The sequence below is a fragment of the Schistocerca piceifrons genome, unplaced genomic scaffold (assembly GCF_021461385.2).
Source record: "Schistocerca piceifrons isolate TAMUIC-IGC-003096 unplaced genomic scaffold, iqSchPice1.1 HiC_scaffold_943, whole genome shotgun sequence".
NCBI lineage: Eukaryota > Metazoa > Arthropoda > Insecta > Orthoptera > Acrididae > Schistocerca > Schistocerca piceifrons.
In genome coordinates, this window is record NW_025729216.1 from 1,342,501 (window position 1) to 1,347,500 (window position 5,000).

Below are 5,000 nucleotides of genomic sequence, written 5' to 3' on the forward strand. Positions count from 1 at the left end.
TAACCCATGTTGTGCCTTAACCTAACCCATGTTGTGCCTTAACCTAACCCATGTTGTGCCTTAACCTAACCCATGTTGTGCCTTAACCTAACCCATGTTGTGCCTTAACCTAACCCATGTTGTGCCTTAACCTAACCCATGTTGTGCCTTAACCTAACCCATGTTGTGCCTTAACCTAACCCATGTTGTGCCTTAACCTAACCCATGTTGTACCTTAACCTAACCCATGTTGTACCTTAACCTAACCCATGTTGTACCTTAACCTAACCCATGTTGTACCTTAACCTAACCCATGTTGTCCCCTAACCTAACCCATGTTGTCCCCTAACCTAACCCATGTTGTCCCCTAACCTAACCCATGTTGTCCCCTAACCTAACCCATGTTGTCCCCTAACCTAACCCATGTTGTCCCCTAACCTAACCCATGTTGTCCCCTAACCTAACCCATGTTGTCCCCTAACCTAACCCATGTTGTCCCCTAACCTAACCCATGTTGTCCCCTAACCTAACCCATGTTGTCCCCTAACCTAACCCATGTTGTCCCCTAACCTAACCCATGTTGTCCCCTAACCTAACCCATGTTGTGCCTTAACCTAACCCATGTTGTCCCCTAACCTAACCCATGTTGTCCCCTAACCTAACCCATGTTGTCCCCTAACCTAACCCACGTTGTCCGCTAACGTAACCCACGTTGTCGCCTAAACCTGCTCTGTAATTGTTATACGACTCGTTCAATTAGTGTAGTGTTGCCCACCCGCAACCCTCGCAATATAGTTCGCTACTCGCACTGCCCGCTCCCCTGTGTATCGCTTCATGTTAAACACCTTGCAAGTCTTGCTGACTTTCCACATGCTCCTGCTGTACACTGTAATGTGGATGGCAGCAGGACGTACATGCCGCCCCCCCCCCACCCCTCCCCACGTCCCCACGTCCCCACCTTGCCCCCTGCCTTCGCAAGCTGGTTGGTGACAAGTTTGCATGTTCAATGCCCTTCGCATGCGACGTACGCAGGCTACGTTGTGGTGCGGCCTGTGTCAACTGTCCGCTGATGTCGTACGCGTGAACCACAATCTGTACTGCACATTCGTCCTTATGTACTGAATGATACATCGTGGCACATGTGTGACCGTACAACGACTGCGCCCAAAAACGGCGGACCATACAGTGCAAATATTGTGCACGCAGCTACGTGTCGTCTCCCTATGAGAGCTGGATTGCAGTGTGGTACGCCATAGAGACGTGTGGGAGGAACGGACGCCGTGGATGGCGATCAGCATGAGCTGTCTGTTGATGTATTCGGACCTAGTCGTCTCTCCTCACACACCGTGATGGCATGGTGCACCGCGTTCCATATCTGCGACATGCTACAGAGGCCGGTTGACAGTCGTTCGAGCAATGGACATCGCATACGTACGGGGGCCACCTTCCACGTATTGTCTAGGCGTGCACATTTTGTTGCGTGTATGTGGGCAGACGTAGTGTGGCGTGACACCTGACACAGGCATGCAATAATCGTTGAAGTTGCAAATGGCGATGGACGCCTGCGTTTTCTGGTGAAGTTACGCAAATGAAGAAATGGTAACCTGTTGTGGTGCGGTTGTTCTCGCTAGGGGTGAATCGGTGATGGCGACGATAGGTTGAGGTACTAACCGGTTGTTCCAGCGATACCCACCATGCCGACGAAACTGAACGGCATCTGGGTGTGAAGCGATACGCGGCGGTGGCTGGGTGGGACCGTCCCCGGCCGGTGAGGGGGCGCCTCCCGGCGTGCTGGCCGCGCGGTGCGTGGGCGCACGCGCTACAGCCGGCTGGTGGGGGCGGCCAGTGGCAGGCGCGCCGGCCGACGGACGCGGCAGGCGTCGCAGCTGCGCGCCGGCGCACCCTGCGCGCGGCGCCGTGCGGCCAAAGTAGGTCCTCGCGGGCCCGGTGCGAAGCGCGGTGGACATCTTCAGTGTGCTGGTCCGATTGAGGACTGTGTGCGTTGAGGATGCGCCGCCGCCCGGCGCTCGGCGCCGCGACGCCGTCTGCTGCTCGGTCGCCCCAGCGGTTCTCGCTGGTGGTTTGTATCGCAGCTGTGCGGATGTGTTGGCGCGTGCGCTGTGCTGGGAGAGTTCGCTTCGGCACCCAAGTGGGGCTTTTGTCCTTCTGTGGCGCTGGCGTTGGAGCTGCCGGTCACCGTAGGTGGCGCGTGTTGTCTCCCGCCGGCAATGCCACGACAGCACGCTCCCGGGCCTCTGTCGGCAGCGGCAAGCTCAGTTGGGAGCACGGGTGGTCGCACCGAAAGCGTCTACTCGCCTAACTCCGGGCGATTGCGCCTCTCTCGAACCCGACCAAGTACTTGGGACGGCGCTGCGCGCCGCCGGGACCTGAGAGGGTTTCGAGGTGTATTGTGCAGGGGAGCTCAGCCTCCTCCTGTTTGCAGAATGATTGAGCGGACGCTTGCGTGTTCGCGCGGGCCCCCGGGACACACTCCCGGGCGGCCGGCTGCTCAGCTCTAGTTGACGCAGCTCCCTGGTTGATCCTGCCAGTAGTCATATGCTTGTCTCAAAGATTAAGCCATGCATGTCTCAGTACAAGCCGCATTAAGGTGAAACCGCGAATGGCTCATTAAATCAGTTATGGTTCCTTAGATCGTACCCACGTTACTTGGATAACTGTGGTAATTCTAGAGCTAATACATGCAAACAGAGTCCCGACCAGAGATGGAAGGGACGCTTTTATTAGATCAAAACCAATCGGTCGGCTCGTCCGGTCCGTTTGCCTTGGTGACTCTGAATAACTTTGGGCTGATCGCACGGTCCTCGTACCGGCGACGCATCTTTCAAATGTCTGCCTTATCAACTGTCGATGGTAGGTTCTGCGCCTACCATGGTTGTAACGGGTAACGGGGAATCAGGGTTCGATTCCGGAGAGGGAGCCTGAGAAACGGCTACCACATCCAAGGAAGGCAGCAGGCGCGCAAATTACCCACTCCCGGCACGGGGAGGTAGTGACGAAAAATAACGATACGGGACTCATCCGAGGCCCCGTAATCGGAATGAGTACACTTTAAATCCTTTAACGAGTATCTATTGGAGGGCAAGTCTGGTGCCAGCAGCCGCGGTAATTCCAGCTCCAACAGCGTATATTAAAGTTGTTGCGGTTAAAAAGCTCGTAGTTGGATTTGTGTCCCACGCTGTTGGTTCACCGCCCGTCGGTGTTTAACTGGCATGTATCGTGGGACGTCCTGCCGGTGGGGCGAGCTGAAGGCGTGCGACCGCCCCGTGCGTGCTCGTGCGTCCCGAGGCGGACCCCGTTGAAATCCTACCAGGGTGCTCTTTATTGAGTGTCTCGGTGGGCCGGCACGTTTACTTTGAACAAATTAGAGTGCTTAAAGCAGGCAAGCCCGCCTGAATACTGTGTGCATGGAATAATGGAATAGGACCTCGGTTCTATTTTGTTGGTTTTCGGAACCCGAGGTAATGATTAATAGGGACAGGCGGGGGCATTCGTATTGCGACGTTAGAGGTGAAATTCTTGGATCGTCGCAAGACGAACAGAAGCGAAAGCATTTGCCAAGTATGTTTTCATTAATCAAGAACGAAAGTTAGAGGTTCGAAGGCGATCAGATACCGCCCTAGTTCTAACCATAAACGATGCCAGCCAGCGATCCGCCGCAGTTCCTCCGATGACTCGGCAGGCAGCCTCCGGGAAACCAAAGCTTTTGGGTTCCGGGGGAAGTATGGTTGCAAAGCTGAAACTTAAAGGAATTGACGGAAGGGCACCACCAGGAGTGGAGCCTGCGGCTTAATTTGACTCAACACGGGAAACCTCACCAGGCCCGGACACCGGAAGGATTGACAGATTGATAGCTCTTTCTTGATTCGGTGGGTGGTGGTGCATGGCCGTTCTTAGTTGGTGGAGCGATTTGTCTGGTTAATTCCGATAACGAACGAGACTCTAGCCTGCTAACTAGTCGCGTGACATCCTTCGTGCTGTCAGCGATTACTTTTCTTCTTAGAGGGACAGGTGGCTTCTAGCCGCACGAGATTGAGCAATAACAGGTCTGTGATGCCCTTAGATGTTCTGGGCCGCACGCGCGCTACACTGAAGGAATCAGCGTGTCTTCCTAGGCCGAAAGGTCGGGGTAACCCGCTGAACCTCCTTCGTGCTAGGGATTGGGGCTTGCAATTGTTCCCCATGAACGAGGAATTCCCAGTAAGCGCGAGTCATAAGCTCGCGTTGATTACGTCCCTGCCCTTTGTACACACCGCCCGTCGCTACTACCGATTGAATGATTTAGTGAGGTCTTCGGACTGGTACGCGGCATTGACTCTGTCGTTGCCGATGCTACCGGAAAGATGACCAAACTTGATCATTTAGAGGAAGTAAAAGTCGTAACAAGGTTTCCGTAGGTGAACCTGCGGAAGGATCATTACCGACTAGACTGCATGTCTTTCGATGTGCGTGTCGTGTCGCGCAACACGCTACCTGTACGGCTCGCAGTAGCCGTGCGCCGCGTGCGGAACCACGCGTGCCTCTCAAAACTAGCGGCAATGTTGTGTGGTACGAGCGCTGAAGCGCTGGAGCGGCTGGCGTGCGGCACCTGGCGCCTGGCGCCGGTTTTGAATGACTTTCGCCCGAGTGCCTGTCCGCTCCGGTGTGGAGCCGTACGACGCCCGTTGGCCGTGAGGCCGTTGGACACAGAACGCTGGAACAGGGGCCGCCACACGCCTCACTCCCGCCTATGCGACCGTCTCGAAAGAGGCGGCGGAAACTGAGAAAAGATCACCCAGGACGGTGGATCACTCGGCTCGTGGGTCGATGAAGAACGCAGCAAATTGCGCGTCGACATGTGAACTGCAGGACACATGAACATCGACGTTTCGAACGCACATTGCGGTCCATGGATTCCGTTCCCGGGCCACGTCTGGCTGAGGGTCGGCTACGTATACTGAAGCGCGCGGCGTTTGCCCCGCTTCGCAGACCTGGGAGTGTCGCGGCCGCCTGTGGGGCCGGCC

General features: G+C 55.8%; 2 non-coding genes across 2 annotated transcripts; both read left to right on the forward strand.

Annotated features, from left to right (window-relative positions):
• The first annotated feature begins 2,508 nt into the window (after positions 1–2,508).
• On the forward strand, positions 2,509–4,417 carry LOC124772986. The gene has a single exon (XR_007014436.1). It is a non-coding gene; the product is annotated as a small subunit ribosomal RNA (ribosomal RNA).
• Positions 4,418–4,768: 351 nt separating this feature from the next.
• On the forward strand, positions 4,769–4,923 carry LOC124772653. Its single transcript, XR_007014121.1, has one exon. It is a non-coding gene; the product is annotated as a 5.8S ribosomal RNA (ribosomal RNA).
• Positions 4,924–5,000: the final 77 nt, after the last annotated feature.